The 19,705-nt window shown below is 44.2% G+C and overlaps 1 long non-coding RNA gene across 1 annotated transcript; it reads right to left on the bottom strand.

Annotated features, from left to right (window-relative positions):
- Positions 1 to 723: 723 nt before the first annotated feature.
- Positions 724 to 14,286, bottom strand: LOC120638823. The gene is made up of 2 exons (XR_005660802.1): positions 13,579 to 14,286; positions 724 to 959 (listed from the first exon to the last, which is right to left on the bottom strand). It is a non-coding gene; the product is annotated as an uncharacterized LOC120638823 (long non-coding RNA).
- Between the last annotated feature and the right edge of the window lie 5,419 nt (positions 14,287 to 19,705).

The raw sequence follows: 19,705 nt of genomic DNA on the forward strand, positions 1-19,705 counted from the left end.
GTCATCACTCGGGATGGGTTGGGGGGGCTTTAAATTCCTACAGACACTAAGGCGACGATCCTCACTCTATGAACCAAAGGAACCGGGGTGGGGGAGGAGGGTACGTACACCCAGGAGATGTGATTCTGCAATAGCCAACTAAAATTTCGTGAGAACGAATTCTTTCACAGCTATTTCCTGTGCTGATCAAGAGGGAGCTGTGAATGCCTGTTGTGTGATTTTGGCATTTACACTTCAGCTCCCAGCAGAAACCAGGAGCGATGGAAAGGCCCAGACTGGAAGACTGTTTTCTCTTTAAAGTTTCTTTGTAAAGTTTGTAAACCACTTCCTCTCTCTGATGATAAACGTGAATTGCCTATATGCAGGACAGCTTCTCCAGCTGAGCTCTGAATATGGCTTCTTTTTATCCTGCATTTCAGATATTTTTTATTTATCCCTAAACCGTGATCTCTTAGATTTCACAACATCTATCCCTTTCCTTTTCCTATCTTTCCTATTTTGCAAATGGTTAAAATGAGTCACCGAAGAGGTAGGGAAAAAAATCCTTGGCTACATTTCAAAGGGTTTCTAGAAACAGGCCCCTGATTTCCTCCTTCTGATGGTCTATTCTACCCAGAGAAATGTAAAACTGTAGCCCCCAAAGTCATCATTTTAATAATGTGTAAATAATATATACAATAATTACATGAATAGATTTCTGACCACGATAAACATGCCAAGGGCTGCTTGTCTGGAAACGGATTTATATGCTCAACTCAAACTACCATGGAAGAGTGACACCCCCACGGAGTAAACAAGAATCGTTGAAACATTTCTAGGCCGACACCCCAGGGATAGACGCGAGGGAATTACTGGATGTTGCTTGCAGAGAAACACCGTGGAGTGGAGTGGAGCCTTTGATATCCGAAATCTCTGGAGCACCAACCATCACAGCTCTGCCTCCCTGCTGATCTTTGACCCTTGTGAATACAAAAAAGCAATCAGACATAAGAGGCACTACATTCCTCTGTGATTTCAGACCTTGGCAAATCAGGTCGGTTAAAAAAGAAAGCCCGAGTGGCTCGCTTGCCGGAGGAGCGCGGTAATTGGAGGCCGTGAATTGTCACACGGCTGTAATGAAGTGGGATTTATAAATAACTCCCAAGAGGAAAAATCAGACGGACTCCTGGGTGTTTGGCTGATCAAGAGAGTTGGGCGTGGGTTCGGGCCAGTTCTGAAACCGCTTCTTACCATACCAGCTGCGTAGCCAGCTGTGCAGCCGAAAGGTTCTGAAACGGCGCCGACTGGGACGAGGTCGGAAACGTGCCCGCTAGTAGGCAGAGCCCGCAAATCCCTTGCTGCCGTGGCTGGCGTCACCCGGGGTATAGATCATCCTGCCTGATATGACAGGTGGGTGCCTGTGGCCAAGCAAATCTTTAAGTTCAGAGTAAGCAATCTACAATTTTTCAGAAACTTATTGATAGGCGAAAGGTCAACCAAAAGGTAACTCCTCCTGAAAATAATACTAATAATTGTGGTATTTCTTAAGCGCTTACTATGTTCCTGGCATTGTACTAAGCATTGGGTTGGATACAAGCAAATAGGGTTGGACACAGTCCCTGTCCCATATAGGGCTCACAGTCTCAATCCCCATTTTAGAGATGAGGTAACTGAGGCCCACAGAAGTGAAGTGACTTTTCCAAGGTCATTCAGCCCACAAGTGGTGAAGCTGGGATTAGAGCCCATAACCTTCTGACTCCCAGACCGGTGCTCTATCCACTACGCCGTGTTGTTTCTCCAATGTAATAATAAAATAAAATTATAACGATGCCATTTATTAAGCTCTTCCTATGCACCAAATATTGTGATAAGCACAGGGGGTGGGGAGGAGGTGGAATATGATACAATTGGGTTGGATCTAATCCCTGTCCTACATGGGCCTCATGGTCTGAGATGGAGGGAGAACAGATATTTAATCCCTATTTTATAGGTGAGGAAACTGAGGCACAGGAAGTAACTTCCCCAAGATTCTAGAGCGGGCAAGTGGCCAAACAGGGCTAAACCCCAGATCTCCTGGCTTCCAGTCTTTAGCTCTTTCCCCAGATCATACCGCCTCTCATATGGGTTTTCTGGGGTCGTTTCCCCCCGATATTTCTTTTCTGAGTCAGCCAGTAGCAGCCAACAAAAAATTCCATCGGAATCCATCGACTCTCCCTCCCCTGTCAGTTGCGGTGCTATCTGACAGGTGGAAACGCAACAGACCAACTGAATTTGATTCACACCCTTCAAGCAGACGGGGGTACCTTGTCTGGGAGTTCACAATCTCCCTTCTTCACAAGACCTCATCAGCCCAGTCAATGCTTGACTTAACACCACCAGTCACGTCACTCTCACTTCAGTCCTTTATTTATGTCAATAACTCTCTGTGGCTTGGAAGTAAAGAACTCTATCTCAGCCCTCTGTTTTGTCTGGGTAACCAGCATGACTGCGAAAAGTGAGCTCTGCTAGACTCCTCTAATCTTTTCTCTGTCAGAGTGTTGGGACTGATGAAGGGAGGATAAGAAAATGAGATCAATTATCTTGATTCCTGTGCGCCCCCTGGAAAAAAAAAAACGGACCATCCCAATCGCCTCTGATGGGATAGTCCTACTTTAAAAATTCTGATCAATCATTAAATATACCGTGAGAAATTTCTCAGGAACTGTATCCATTTAGGTGCTTTCGCATTTTCTTCAGAAATTCATCTAATCATATTTCAATCAATCATATTTATCGAGCACTTACTGTATGCAGAGCACTGTACTATGTGCTTGAGAGAATACAAAATAACAGAGTTGGTAGATACGTTCCCTGACCACAGTGAGCTTAGAGTCTAGAGAGGGAGATAGACATTAATATAAATAAATTATGGATGTTTACATCAGTGCTGTGGGCTGAGGGGGGGGGGGTGATTAAAGGGTCCAAATCCAAGTACGAGGGCAATGCAGGAAGGAGTGAGAGAAGAGGAAATCGGGGCTTAGTTGGGGAAGGGATCTTGGAGGAGATACGCCTTCGATGAGGCTTTGAAGGAGGGGAGAGTGATGGTCTGTCGGAAATGAAGGCGGAGGGCATTCCGGGCCAGAGGCGGGACGTGAGCGGGTGCACAACGCTGTTCCAGGCACTGGGAGAGCACCATTAAAGGACCGCTAGACTGTAAGCTTATTGTGGGCAGGTAATGTGTCTGTTATACTGTTGTGTTGTACTCTCCCAAGCGCTTAGTACAGTGCTCTGCACATATTAAGTGTTCAATAAATCCCACTGAATGAATGAATGAACTAAGCCACACTCCTATATATTCCATATATTCCTATACACATAGCTGCTGCAGAGATGGCAGTATCCCACTAGAAATCAGAGGAAGAGAAAATAGGAACTTTCGATGATCAGTCAATCGATCGATCATATTTATCGAGTGTTTACCATGTGCAGGGCACTGCCCGTTATTGGGCAGGGATTGTCTCTGTTGCTCAACTGTACATTCCAAGTGCTTAGTACAGTGCTCTACACATAGTAAGAGCTCAATAAATGTGATTGAATAAATGAACTAAGCACTTGGGAGAGTACAACCCAACAATATAACAGACACATTCCCTGCCCACAACGAGTGTCAGTCAAAATACTGTCCTGAAGGTTTTTTTTTTTTATGGCAAGTCTAACAGTTTTTGAATTGTCGATCATTGAAGGAAAAAAACCAGCCTAATTGAAAGATGAATGTAATTTTTAACAAAACTATATTTTAGCCATTTTAGCCAATGAAACTACCAAAGGTGGAACTAACAGAAGGATTTCTACAGGGAAGGAAATGAGAGAATTAAAATCTATAGGCACCCGGGCAGCCATTTTGAAGCCCCAGACCTTTCAATCCATTGATTTATTTTGCATTATAGACTAAAGGAGGATTCTTAAATATAGTTACCTCTTGGGCTGACTCCAGACATTCCATTTAACCTCTGGTTTTCAGAAGTCAAAATGGAGTTTGTCCATCCTTATGTATCACGGAATCCTCTCCTAGCTGTCTTCCCACAGCTCATTAAAAAAGGAGTTATCCATGTGCGGTCTCCCAAGCAGTTATCCTTTTAATCTATCTCTTCCCCCGGTCATCAGCCACTCTGGGTGGACTCTTGCTTCTTAAAACACCAAAACCCAGATGAAAGTTGGAGAACAAATGGATCTTTCCAGATCAGCTTTCGTGTTGTCCAAACCAGTTAAACAACTATGTTATTGACAGTGAAAGGGGTAGTGGGATGAAGAAGGGAAAGGGGGGTGGGGGCACAGAACAAAGTGAGTGCAAACCAAATCAGAGGCATCCCTTGCTTTCTCCGCTGCTGCTGCTGACACATCTGGATGCTGGGCAATAACCCCAGTGCCAGTTGTCAGAAGGAGACAACTTCAAGAAGGGATCAGAAAATAACGGGCAATGGGACTGGGGAATGGATGGGTACAGGGAGCTTACAGTCTACAGTTTTATAGAGCAAAACCATATATTAACTAGAAATCTAGCACGGTCTCTAGATTGGGTATAGATTTATTCCTCTTAGGTACGGCTTCATAATTAACAATCTTAGCATTTCCCTCTTCGAAAATATTTCCAAAATTATCGGGAAGCAAAAAATCGGTTTTCTCCCCTACCTAATTACAATATGAATTTTTTATTTCTTAATTTTTTACCATTTTTATTCACCCTCTGGATATCAGAATGTAATTAATTCTGCTTTACTTTAATAGATTTGTGTCTATTATCATATATATTAAATTTTCAGTTTTGTGCCTTTTTTCATTTTTATTGCTTTCCACACTGACAATGTGCACTTCATTAAAAACTTGTAATCCCTTTGCTGCGATCAAGATGTAATTGCAAATCTTTGTATCTAATAACATGTATGTTCATATTTTATTAGCAGAGCTGCCTATTCTACTTGTAATTGCTGGAGTGTCTAGCTTTTTGCACTGACTAAACTTTTCCAAGTCCCTGTGACCGATGAGAAGCAGCTCAGTCTAGTGGATAGAGCAGGGTCCTGGGAGTCAAAAGGACCTGGGTCCTAATCTAAGCTCCACCACATGTCTGCTGTGTGATCTTGGGCAAGTCACTTCACTTCCCTGTGCCTCAGTTACCTCATCTGTAAAACGAGGATTAAGAGTGTGAGCCCCATGTGGGGCAGGGACTGTGTTCTCCCTGATTAACTCGTATCTATCCCAGCACTTAGAACTAATTCTCTTCCCCTCTTCAAAACCCTACGTAAAGCTCACCTCCTCCAAGCGGCCTTCCCAGACTGAGCTCCCCTTTTCCCTCTGCTCCCTCTACCCTCCCCACCTTCACCTCTCCGCAGCTAAACCCTCTTCTCCCCCCTTTCCCTCTGCTCCTCCCCCTCTCCCGTCCCATCCCCTCAGCACTGAACTCATCCGCTCAACTGTATATATCTTCATTACGCTATTTATTCTGTTAATGAGATGTACATCACCCTGATTCTGTTTATTTGCTATTGTTTTAATGAGATGTTCTTCCCCTTGATTCTATTTATTGCCATTGTTCTTATCTGTCTGTCTCCCCTGACTAGACTGTAAGCCCGTCAAAGGGCAGGGACTGTCTCTATCTGTTACCGATTTGTACATTCCAAGCGCTTAGTACAGTGCTCTGCACATAGTAAGCGCTAAATAAATACTACTGAATGAATGAACAGTGCTTCGCACATAAGTAAGCACGTAATTATTACCATCATTATTATCTGCCAGGCTATTTTTGTCTTGAAAAAACCATCGATCCTGCACTAAAAATTGGAATTTGTTTATTGTCAGAGAGCTAGAACAGTGATAGGATATTGCTAAGACACACAGGAAATTGTTATTTTTCTTCTCATCTTCTGGATAGTTTGTAGTGTCCGGTGTCTGTCTGTGTGATGTCACATGGACAGACAGATACGCACACACACATACGTTTCTTCCACAGTCACATTGCATTCTATCTAGGCAGAACACGCTGGCAGAAGAAGGCTCCCTAATTCCCCAGTAGTATTCTATTCCAAACCAGTAGTCGAAACACCACCTCTCAGGGTCACATCTGGAGAGTTTCCAGTACTCTACCAGTCTCGGCTACTGGAGGGAGAGTCAAGCACGGAAGGAGGCAATGGTAAACCACTTCCATATTTTTACCAAGAAAACTCTATGGATAACACTACCAGACCGATTGCAGACGGAGAGCGGGGTGTTCTGGGAGAGATGTGTCCGTGGTGTCGCTATGGGTCGGAAACGACTCGACGGCATAAGACAAGATATGATTTCTACCTGTCACGGCTCATCTGGAAGGCCTGGAAAGTGTGCAGTTGCCTTGTAAGAGGAAGGAGTTCCAACGTATTCAAGCCTCAATCATTCCTGGTGGGATAGCTAGGCCTCTTGCTCAGTCTCCTTTCACCCCTCCTCATCCTCATCCTCGATGCCTCCTTTATCCTTTTCCCTTCCCGTTGGTTAATCAGGCAGGGGAACGACATGGAGATCTAACTCCAAATAGGGATTTTGTGATCTATTAGTTAAAGGTGTTTGCTGGAAGGTGGTAGGAACCGTTTGAATTAAGTAAAGTTTGGGAGTTACCCATGGACTTCAACCTCCCGTGCTCCTCCATCCCTATGACTATCACAGTGATAAATTGGCCCCATTTTTTTTGGTTCAATTTTACCGCTAAAGACCAGACTGTGGCAGGGAAAGGAACTCGGGACACGGGTGAGGAAAAAACTTACGCGTACACTTTGTCCTCCGATCTGGTAATTCATTCTTTCTTCAGAGGACTTTCTACAGATCCATTAACTTACTGTTGTTCTTCTATTAGTGAAGTTCTCATTAATATCAGGTTATGCCTCATTACGTGAACAAGAAGCAGCCAGGTGTCTTTGTGGGATGTCATCCCTACCTTAAAGAAATGCTATTTGTTCTAAGACGTTGGCAATTATCCTAGCACCTTGGGGTTGTGTGAGTTGCTGCTTGTCAGCAGAAACGTTCCACTAATTTGATTTGAGTTAAGAGTCCTTATAAGAGATGACATTTTGCTATTGGACTTAGAATGACTACCCCAGGTCTCCTCTTAATTATTACACGTAGGAGGTAATTACTTGGCACAACTTTTGCTGGGCCTCGTTCTTATGAAATAGAATAATAAAATGCTGTGGGGCACCCGATATTTCTAGGACAACACCACAATTTTTACATCGAGTAATCACAGAGCCGAGGGATTCTTCTCGAGACCGAGGTTCAATCATTCACGCTGCCATTCCGAATGGATTTTTAAAAGTATACGCTTGCCGGACGGAGGTGTAGGGGAAGGGAGGCGAGAGTCTGGCCTAGAGAGCCTAGCACATCATGGCGGCTTAAAGCCCGTTAGACAAATCCAGCAATCCCACAGGCCACCGCTCCTTCACAACCACGGTGGCCACCCATGGTCCACCTCTTCTAAACTGCCTTCAAACTAATCAGGGAAGAAGTCAGCCATTTAGATCTTTCTGTAACCCCTTTCCTTAATATTGGAAACTGCCAGTGAGAATTCATTCATTCAGTTGCATTTATTGAGCACTTACTGTGTGCAAAGCACTGCACTAAGTGATTTGAGAATGTCATTTCTTCTTTTAGTGGGGCAGGAGAGGGCTTAAACAGAGGGAGGTATGACTGTGTTCCAGAAAGGCCTGACTGAATCAGAGAAATTTCAAAAAGTCGTTATCAAGGGACATAAGGAAGACAATAAGAGTGTGCCAACTAAATGTGCTGGTTGGCGAACATACAATAATCACATTATTCCAACTAATCAGAATACATCCTCCCATATACATCCAGAATGTTCCACGGAAGAAAGGCCAGAGTGACCGCTCCTTTGGGTACCGTAGACTCTATCTGAATTCATTACTCTCCTAGTTTGATTCTCATTAGCTGCCAATATCACTGTTGTAAAACAAACCATAAGGAGGTGAAATATCATGTTTCATTTTTTTCTCTAGGCCTTTTAAAGTAATTTTCAGTGAGCCAATGAAGTTACTTTTACTCCAGCTGACCACAGGCTCATATACAGCTGCCTCTTGTATAGACTGAATCGCAATTCTGCTTGTCAATTTCTCTGAATGTCAGAGTGGATATTTTAGTTGCAAAACAGTCTGTCCAAAGGGGACACACTTTATGTGTCCTTAATGGAAGTGTCTAGCATTCTTTAGGGACAAAGCTATCACTCTTTATTTTTTCCAACAAAATCCAAGAAACTTGGGTCAGAAATATTGCCTTCTCTCTACATTCAGTTTCCCAGTACTCCGAAAAGGCATCCATTCTTAAGGCTTTCTACAAAACATCCCCAAGCATGAGAAACTATGCTCTTTTTCAGATTTTTTTTTTTTTGAAGTTTCACCGAGGAAGAATAAGAGCTCAACGGCATTACCGAATGAAGAAACAGCATTTTAGTTCAATTCAAGGATATCAGCATGTGTTACACTTTTCATCAGGTATAGCCATAGGTATTACACCCCAGGCTATAAAGTCAACCATCGTTCCTGCTGGCCGGGAAAGGAAGGTCTTGGCATGGGGAAGGATGATCGCTAATCAACAGAATGTTAGATTTAGGAGGAAATCCACACAGTTAGCAAAGTTGTACTGTTGGAATAGCAAAATAAAAATTCAACTGTTCTTCTTTCTGTTGTACTTTCCAGTCAGTGGATCAGAGGTCTAGACCTAAATTTGCCACTGGCCTGCTGTGTGACCTTGGGTAAGTCACTAAACATCTCTGTGCATCAGTTTCCTCATCTGTAAAATAAGGATATCTGGTCTCCCTACCTCATGTGGGACAGGGACTAAATGCTCTAATTGCTTGTCTCTACCCTAGTGCTTCATGTAATAATAATAATAATTATGGTATTCGTTAAGTGATTACTACATGCCAAGCACTGTTCTAAGCACTGGAAGATACAAGTAATCAGGTTGTCCCACGTGGGGCTCACAGTCTTAATCCCCATTTTACAGATGAGGTCACCGAGGGACAGAGAAGTTAAGTGACTTGTCCAAGGTCACACAGCAGACAAGCGTCTGAGCCGGATTAGAACTCACATCCTCTGACTCCCAAGCCCGTGCTCTTGCCACTAGGCCATGCTTCTTCAAACATAAGCGGCCCGTAGGGGGGTCGAATCCACAACCTTGGCATCATCAGCACAACTAATATGTAAGCACCTAATAAATTCCCTATCTAAATACTAACGTACCTTTCACCACGGATCATGTTGCTACCTCCTCATGTTTCTGTATCCCGTTAAACATGCAATCTACATAGTTTTGTTTCATATACATGCACACACACATGCATTCTATCCCTATGAGCTTCGTGAAAGCGGGGACGGTGTTAATAACGGGTCTGTGTAAATAGCCTTGATTGATTGATAGGTGGTGTTTCTGGGCAGATCTGCAAAGCCTGAGAATAACTGATTGAATGTCCAAAGGCTGAAGGTGTCATTCTGAAGGAGTTCCCCCCACCTGGCCACAAGAAGAAGATCTAGTATCTGTTTCTGAGAGTTTTCACTGGCGCCGTGATGTCTGCTTCTCGGTTGACCCTATCACAGGTGAGCCAGTGAGGGCTTGTGGAAAGAGCTGGGGCCTGGGAGTCAGAGGACCTGGGTTCTAATCCCAGCTCCATCACTCGGCTGCTGGGTGACCATGGGCAAGTTTCTTCACCTCAGTTACCTCATCTGTAAAATGGAGACTGAGACTTGTGAGCCCCTTACGGCTAGAACTGAAGCATCCACGGTCAGTCTGTCCATCTCTCTCTGTCTCTGTCTGTGGCTGGCAGCGCAAATAACAGTAATGACAGACCGGGGATAGGGGAATGGCCAGTGGCCAGGGATGGTCGTGGAGTAGCCTATCTCGGTGTCTTGAGCATTAAGTGAGACTCGAGTTCTAAAGCACAGAGTCCTTCAACCGAAGAAAATCCCATGAGAAAAATCAGTTTGCTCTGCGCATTTCAAAAGCATAGGTTGGGCACGATATCAATTCTTCAGCAGTTTTATGAAATAAGATACTGTACAAGTCCATGAATGATTCACCGCCTTGGAATACTTTTATTCTGGCCCCCCTCCTTTCTCCCCGCTGACTTACTCCCCACCCAGCAGCGCACCTTCAAGGGATTTTCATAAGCGCCAGAAGGCAGAGCCTTTCCTTTGGGGAGACTCTTTGAAATGTTTCTGAAAGCTAACGGTCCCGCTGGTCGAGCTTTCCCGGGAACGGTGGATGAATTAGAGCTGCGGGAGGCTATGACCTCGCCAAAATAGGCTCACTTATGAGTTTACGATGGGAAGGCACTGGGCACCTCAGCACAGGGGAAAGGGCGGGTTCAGTGAAACTGAGGTCGGTCAGGAGAATGGGTGACCAGTCTCCTCTGAGAAGTAGGAAACTTACAAGGGGAAGAGCTGTTTTCTTATGAAGTCTCCCAGCCAGTGAACATCAGTGATGCAAGGAGGTCTTTCATTTTAAATCCCAAACTTTCTTCTCAGAGTTCTCATCATAGGTAACAGAGCTTAAAGGGGTGCCCAAAAAAGGCAAAGAAATCAAACATCTATTAGCTGTGAGTGAGATGTGACGACCACCTTGTAAACTTGGCTTCCCTGAAGCGACAGTTGGCTTTGCTTCTGGAAATCGCTCCTCCTAATAGTACCTATTAAGCGTTTACTGTGTGCTATTCCCCCATCCTTAATCTGTTTTAATATCTACCTCCCCTCTATAGACTATAGGCTCCCGCAAGCTTCCCAAGCATTTAGTACAGTGTACCGCACACAATAGGGGCTCAATAAACATCATGCGAGGATTGATTGCCAAGCCTTAGGCGACAAACCAGAAAAAAAATGGGACTTCAAGAAGACCGATGGTTCTGCCCTTGGATATCTACTGAAGAGCTGCCAGGTCAAGCGGGTGATTCGAGGCAATCTCCTCAAATAGCCTGAGGGAATAATGTAAGCATTCAGTGCATTTATGAGGAGAAAGCCCTTCATTCAGGGAAGAAACTAGCCTTACGGATTTAAAAGTACTTTGTCAGGACTTAGGGGCATTTAAGATGTCTGGACCTTTGAGGGGAGACCAACCTGCTGTCTGCAGATGGGTCAGAGTCAATCAATCAAGGGGATTTATTGAGCACTTACTGTACACAGAGAGCTAGACTAAGCACTTGGGAGAGAATGCAATACAGAGTTAGTCGATGTGATCGATCAATCATATTTACGGAGCACTTACTGTGTGCAGAGCACCGAACTGAGCACTTGGGAGAGAATAATATAATAGGGTTAGTAGACAGGTCCCTTTCCCACAACAAGTTTACAGTCTGGAGGGGGAGTGTAGATGCCACAATACTATCACAATTATGATTATTATTAGATGCAATCCCTGCACTAAAGAGGCTCAGTCTATTGGGATTCGAGTAGAACAGGGAAGCAGCCTGGTGTAGCGGATAGAGCACGGGCCTGGGAGTCAGAAGGTCATGGGTTCTCGTCTTGGCTCCGTCACTCGTCCGCTGCATGACCTTGGCTGAATCACGACATTTCTCTGTGCCTCCGATACCTCCTCTGTAAAATAGGGATTAAGACCGGGAACCCCACATGGGACAGGGACTGCGTCCAACCTGATGTGCCTGTAGCCACCCCAGCACTTAGTACAGTCTGGGACATAGTAAGTGCATAACAAACATAATAATAACAGTACCTTTCCCTTGAGGACAGCAGCAGGGAGGTTTAAGAACAGAATAAGGCCTGATGTTATTTCTCATGCCTACTCCCTATTTTTTGTCATTTGCTTTACATATTTGGCTATCATTTTTGTCATCCCCTAGGCGAGGAGTCCCTCTCTGCTCCCACCCCCCGCTCCCAAACTCTCTCTTTAACCACTACCCAGGTAAAATATGACCACCCTGACAAAATCTTCCAATCCAAAAGACCAATGCTCAGAATGCCACATGCATCTTAACTGGAAGATTCTTCCCGAACCCCTTTGGAAACCGTTACAGAGGAACGGCAGAGTTTGATCTATCTCTGGGCTGTATTGCTCCAAACAATTCCCATTCTGTGAGGGATTTGAAAAACAAGTGTAAGGAAGGTAGACGGGTTGAGGTTTTATTTCCCAGGACTGTAGTCGTTTATAAGACCGATCGACAGACCTCCAGCTAATAGGGGTACATGCTGTAACTGACAATTTAGAAGAAGATAGTCCGGTGGCGGTGGGAAATCTATCCTTGCTTCAGAAGCTGAAATACTGAAGTCTGCGGCTCGTATTTCAGATAGAAAATGGATCCGGGAGCTTGTACTGCATAGGACTATTTGGAAGCTTTACATTTACTGTGGATTAAGAGGCAGCTGACACTAACGTTCCTGAAAATCATCCCAAAATTCAGCAGAATCACTGCATGTACCATCAGTTCCAAGGTTGGGGAGGAGCTTAAAAAACACAAACACCAGTCTTCCATCTCACCATCCCAAACTACTTTGCACAGGGAGGAGCCCAAACACATATAATTCCCCTGAATCTGGAGTCAAAAATTCCAGGTACCCAAGAGAAAAATTCCCCAGTTGGTTAAAGGAATCAGAAGTCTCCACACGTCGAGATCAAAATAAGAAATGACTCGTTCTATGGGACACACCCTTCACTGGAGAACAAGCCACAAAATGACAGCGACAATACGGTTTTCAAATGAAGAGATGATAGGGTTTATATTTTATAGTTTAACATGAGAAGCACTGTGGTCTAGTGGAAAGAACACAAGATTGGGAGTCAGAGGACCTGGGTCTAATCCTGGCCCTGAGAATTGTTTGCTCTGTGACCTTGGGCAAGTCACTTAACTTCTCTGTGCCTCAGTTTCATTAATTGTAAAATGGAGAGTAAATACCCGTTCTCCCTCCTATGTAGACTGTGAGCCCCACGTGGGGCAGGGATTGTGTTTAACCTGATTGACTTGTATCTACTTGTATCTAGAGAAGCAGCGTGGCTCAGTGGAAAGAGCACGGGCTTGGGAGCCAGAGGTCATGGGTTCGAATCCCGGCTCTGCCACCTGTCAGTTGTGTGACTGTGGGCAAGTCGCTTTACTTCTCTGTGCCTCAGTTCCCTCACCTGTAAAATGGGGATGAAGACTGTGAGCCTCATGTGGGACAACCTGATTATACCCTGTACCTACCCCAGAGCTTAGAACAGTGCTCTGCACATAGTAAGGGCTTAACAAATATCAACATCATCATCATCACCCCAGGACATAAAACAGTGATGACATATAGTAAGCACTTAATAAATAAGGTAAAGTAGCCTGGTCTACCGTGGAAAGAGCACAAGCCGGGAAGTCTGAGGACTGGGTTCTAATCCTGACTCTGCCACTTGCCTGTTGAATGCCCGTCTCTGGGCCTCAGTTTCCTCACCTGTAAAATGGAGACTTGCTACCTTTTACCCCTCCCTCTTAGACTCTGAGCCCCATATGGAACAAGAACTGTGTCCAACCGGATTATCTTGTATCCACCCCACTGCTTAGGACAGTGTTTGATGCCTAGAAGCACTTAAAAACCACAGAGATAAAAGTCTCCTTATTACCAGAATCATAGATGATTGGAAGGCCAAGTGGTTGGCCATTTCTTTTCACACATCTCTCCCATCAGATCTTCAACACATTAGGAGCAGGGATGTACCCAGGCACCTAATAGAGCATTCTGCACCTAGGCACAGAATCATCATAGTCGCACCAATCCAGAGTACCGAGCAGACTCTGCGTAGCAGGCAGCAGTTGTCCTCGTGACCTCTCAGGGCATATTTATGCAGACACTCATCAGCAATCAGCAGCCATTCCCGAAGATGCCGCGAGGGCCCTCTCTGAGATCTGGACCCAGGCAAAGTGCTAAATCGGTAATCAGGCATCACTCTAGACCTTCTGTGACGTCAATCAAGTGGCCATCTCCCACAGTGAATGGTTCCATCTCCACAGCAAGAAACTACAAATGTATTCATCACTTGGACTCATTCTGTCTTGCACAGGATCAGTCAAGCGGGCAGAGGAGGAGCCAGTAAATGCTTTGGCCGCTCAACATTTCTCAGTCATTTTCTTTTCCTGCTGACCTACTGGAAAAAGAAGATGTTCTCTGCTCCAGAAGCCTTCTATTTCAATCAAACTCCTCCAGACTCCCTCACAAGCTGCCTCAGGACTGAAGGTCTTATCCATTCATTTTCTTCATCTTACAATTATGCCTACACACCGTTCTACGATCCACGAGCTTCTACTTTGAGGATACTTTAAAACAAAACAATAAATAATTTCACATATAACAGCAGGAAACTCACTCAAAAAATTATCTCTACCTTTCTCTCTCTCTGTCTCTCTCTGTGGAAAGGAATATATGGAATATATAGGAGCATGGTCTAGTTCACTCATTCATTCAGTTGTATTTATTGAGCACTTACTGTGTGCAGAGCACTTACTAAGTGCTTGGGAGAGTATTGTACAACACTAAACAGACACATTTGCTGCCCATAATGAGCTTTCAGTCTAGGGGAGAGAGAATGGGCCTCGGAATTGGGGAATCTGGTTTCTAAACCTGGCTCTCTCGCTTTGCTGTATGACCTTGGGTAAGTCACTTAACTTCTCGGTGCCTCAGTTACCTCATCTGTAAAATGAGGATTAAGACTGTGAGCCCCACGTGGGACAACCTGATTCCCCTGTGTCTACCCCAGGGCTTAGAACAATGCTCGGCACATAGTAAGCCCTTAACAAATACCAACACTATTATTATTAGTATTCTCTATACCTCATTTTTCTAATATGTTAAATGGGGATTAAATACCTGTTTTCCCTCCCTCTTAAAATGTAAGCCCCATCAGGAACAGGGTCTGTGTGTCATCTACTCCAGCAAGTAGTACAGCGCTCAGCAAATAGTCAGCACTTGGGAAATGCCACAGTTACCATTTTTCTTCTTTGAACTTTTAAGGATTTCTCAGAACTCTGAAGCCCAAGACACCTCATCCACATTTCACAACATCCAAATATGTCTGAAATGCCAGTCTACATTTTGCTCTCCAATACGAGTCATTTAGGCAGCATAAACATTCCATAATTGCATATTTGCCATCATAAGGCTCTAGGCGCTAGCTGTCAATATTTTTATGTTTGTTTCTCCCACTAAGAATGTAAACTCTTCATGGGTGAGGAACGTGTCACTTGGTTTTAAGGTCTTCCACTAGATTGTAAGTACCTGGAGGACATATGCTCCCAAGTGCTTAGTACTGTGCTCCACACACGGTAAGTGCTCAACAAATTCCAAACAATCAGCGGTGTTTATTAAGCGCTTACTGTAGGCAGAGGACTACACTGAGTGTTTGAGAGAGTACAACAGTGCAGAGTTGGTAGACATGATCCCCACCCAAAAAGAGCTTACGGTCTAGAGGGGCAGAAAGGCATTTAAGTACAGATTGGAGAAATGGCAGAGTATAAGGACATATATAAATAAGTGCCATGGGGCTGGGTTGAGTATCAAAGTGCTATCGATCAACTGATTGGTTAGCCATCTTTTGGAGCAGGAGTTTATGGGCCAGGTGGATGAACTCACTAGCTACCACTCCGTCACTCCTATTAGCTCTGAGAGGCTCTGGACCGCAATCGGTAAAGCAGCTTCTTTCAATCCACACCTCTTCTCAAAACGGCCATTTTTTAAATACGCCCTCCGGCTGGTGGGTTTCCAGTCGATGAGGGACCGGGGGAGAAGAGAGCAGTGTGGTAGGAGGAAATGAAGGAGATGTCAGGCAGGATTCCCCCCACCCCTAAGGGGCTGGATCGGAGAATCTGAGCTGGGGAGACGAGGAGAGGTCAGTTCATTTAGCACTCGGCTTCCAGTTCAGTTAAAGCAACCTGCTGGACGGTACGTTGTCTACTTGCTTTATTAACCTGCTGTATTGTCTATCTGCTTTGGTAACAAAATCCAACCTGGAAAATTGTCATTCTGTCTTGCTTTCCAGTCAGTCAGTGCTATCTAGGAGATTATTAGGGAAGCATGTGCATTAGTGGAAAGAACACAGGCTTGGGAGTCAGAGGTCATGGGTTCTAATTTCGGCTCCACAACTTATCAGCTGGGTGACTTTGGGCAAGTCACTTCACTTCTCTGTGCTTCAGCTACCTCAACTGTAAAACAGGGACTAAGACTGTGAGCCCCAGATGCGACAACCTGATTCCCTTGTATCTCCTCCACTGCTTAGAACGGTGCTTGGCACATAGTAAGCGCTTAACAAATACCATCATTATTATTAGTATTACATTTAGACTGTATTAATTTGGCCAGGAAACAGACCCATGTGTTCTACTCTTTGAGCTTATTTTCGTTTTGTTGTATTTTCTTGGGGTTTTTTTTCTTTCAGAGTTTTTGCTCTAACTTTGATTACTGCTTCAGTGGCAAACTCATCAGAAGTAAAATACATATCTTGTAAGATGGTTGATTCTCTCACTAATAGCTTCCTAAATCCACAGAGGTAAATGTAGGATAAAAGTCTGGTGCTTTCTTTCTTTCCCAATTTACAGCCTCGAGCCAGCATGAAGCCGAGCTCCATCGATCGATCTGTCTTAATCGCTTGGGAAGAATGCTCAATAAAGGCTTACCCTCTCTTTACTTAAATTCTATCAATTGCTTTAATTAGGAAGCATTGTAAGTGCTCGACTATTTATTTCCCAGGAACTGAGAGCCTCTCAGATTCCTTTCAAATGGCAATGAAGTGAGAGACCTGTTTGTGACTAAAAATCCTGGTGGGATCCAGTAGAAAGCTTTAGTAGAGAACTCTTCTTAAAGATGCTTTCTCAAGGAGATGAAACCGGATGGGGCCAGGTTTCCAGCTCAGGGAACGTGAGCTCTTTCTTCTTCTTGGCCTAGTGGAAATCAGTTAATCAATCAATGGTATTTACTGAGTGCTTACTGTGTGCAGAGCACCGTACTAAGCACTTGGGAGAGTACAACGTAACAATATAACAGAGCTGGTAGACACATTCTCTGCACAACGATGAGTTTACAGTGCTGTTTTCTTCCAACGATATCCCCCTTTCTGTACAGAGGGGCCTTGTCAGAACACTGTTTCCTATGTTCCTATCAGTCGATCCGTTGTATTTATTGATGTGCAGAGCAATGATGATGATGATGATGTTGGTATTTGTTAAGCGCTTACTATGTGCAGAGCACTGTTCTAAGCGCTGGGGGAGACACGGGGGAATCAGGTTGTCCCACGTGGGGCTCACAATCTTAATCCCCATTTTACAGATGAGGTAACTGAGGCCCAGAGAAGTTAAGTGACTTGCCCACAGTCACACAGCTGACAAGTGGCAGAGCTGGGATTCGAACTCATGACCTCTGACTCCAAAGCCCATGCTCTTTCCAGCGCTTGGGAGAATGCAATACAACAGAATTAGTAGACACGTTCTCTGTCCATGACAAGCTTACGAATAGCCTTTAACACTAAACTTGTACTAGAAGACTGCCTTAAAAAAGAGCTGGAAGAATTACAATTTTATTTGTAACAATTGTAATGTGAATAGGTTTGGGGTGCCCATCACCACAACACCACATAAACCACAACAGTGGCCACGAGGCCTTCCCCGACCAAGCCCTCATTTCTCCCATATGCTCTCCCTTCCTCTATGCTTATGCGTTAGTTTCCTTACCCCTTAAGCACTTGATATTCTTTCCCAACTCCAGACCCGAAGCACTTATGTACTTTTACTCTCCCATTCCTCAATCAATAATGCATTTTAGTATCAGTCTCCTCCATTTGGCGGTGAGCTCTTTGTGGACAGGGAACGCAACTACCAACTCTATGTACCTTTATTTATTTATATTCACGTCTGTCTCCCCTTCTAGACCGGAAGCTCGTTGTGGGCAGGGAATGTGTCTCTTTATTGTTACTCTGTACTCTCCCAAGTGCTTATTACAGTGCTGTGCACGTAATAGGAGCTCAATAAATACGAATGAATGAAATTAATGTACCGTTCCCTTCCAGGCACTCCCTAAGCTCTCTTTTTCCTGTTCTTCAACTCCCTTCTGCCTCTCCCTGACTTTCTCCCTTTATTCACCCCCATTCCCCAGCCCCACAGTACTTAGGCACTCATCTGTCATTTATTCATTTATATTAATGTCTGTCTTTCCCTCTAGGCTGTAAGCTCACCGTGGGCAGGGAATGTGCCTGTTATATTGTTCTTACCCAGACATTTAGTACAGTGCTCTGAATACAGTAAATGCTCAATAAATACAACTAACTGATCTAATACAATACTTGGCCCCCACTAAGTCCTCTATAAATATCATCGATTGATTGACGGCTGGATTATTTTGTCACTCTTTAAAAGGGCCTGGATCAACGGGAAAGGTCCCTCACGATTCCATCGCTGTATTGAACAGAAACATGTTCACTTTGAGATGTTGTTTAACCGGGCATCAGGTTGGCTCGGGAGCTTCCCATAGCTGGGGAGGTGCCCCTCTTTCATCCATCTCTCCCATTTCTCTTTCCTTGGACTTTACACACTCCTTTGTTGTCCTTTCCATCCTCATCCAAAACAGCATCTCCTTCTAGAAAAGAACTGGATGGCCATAAAAGAGCAGCAGAATCACAGGCCATAAACTGGATGTTTGCTAAAAAAAAAATAGTTTAATTGCCGACTGTTTGGATTTAAACGCCCGACGGCACCTGCGGTGAGCTAGGGAAATGGTTGCCTGATACATTCAATTCAGTTCTAAGAACTAAGATGGATGCAGTGATGAGTAAGGAAATCAGAGGACATTCTCTCAAGCAAACCAAGCTGAGTAGGAGACTTCCTGTTGCCCTAGGTTAGTTCAGGACTTGAACGTTAAGTCTCAATCTAGTACAGTATGAGCCTTTGAAAAACGCAATTGATACTGGATCTTACTTTGGAGATGTGAACCCGTTATATTTTGTCCTTAGCCAAATACACACTACTCTACCGCCTCTGAGGCATGAAAATACCCAGTCTTTCTAGTATTTCCACAAGCGAGAGAGTACCGGCAAAGAAATTCCATAAATACACTTCATTCGTTAACGTGAGAAAATCATCATGACCTACACATTTGTCACTCTTAATGAAATGATCAGTTAGATTGTTTCAAGTCCTAAACTTCACCCCAATTTTCCTTAATAACTACTCGAGCAAATCCATGAAGAAGCCATTAGCTCATCTTTCGGGAAGTCAAGTTCTCTTAAGCACGGTGAAGTAAAAGATTTAAACGACTGTAAAATGCAGTCAGTAGCAGAGTTGAATTTTAAATATACAACAGTGATGCAGACTCGGCATTCTTTCTGAGGTTAAAAGGTATATAAAGTTTACACTAACGGACTTGCAAATTAAACTTCATTCCGTCTCTTAAGAGCTCCGGGCATTGGAAGTCTACCACAAAATTGTTAATTAAAATAGCATTATTTAGAAAACCTTCCCTCACCCAAAAGATTACATCTTCGATTAGTTCTGATCACAAAGGCTTTCATTTGGGGGCCCGTCCCTCACTTGAGCATCCAAGACAGTTGGGTGAGCTGCTCATTTTGCCTGAATGGGAAAAACAATGACATACTTAAAGCCCAATTCCCCACACGACAAGAGCCCGTTCTTCGATCCAGCAACCTCTGCTTCTGGCCCCCAATTCATCATGGGAGAAGTGAAAGGCACTAGGTTGTGGTCACGTAAAATATA

Source organism: Ornithorhynchus anatinus, chromosome 14 (assembly GCF_004115215.2).
Source record: "Ornithorhynchus anatinus isolate Pmale09 chromosome 14, mOrnAna1.pri.v4, whole genome shotgun sequence".
NCBI lineage: Eukaryota > Metazoa > Chordata > Mammalia > Monotremata > Ornithorhynchidae > Ornithorhynchus > Ornithorhynchus anatinus.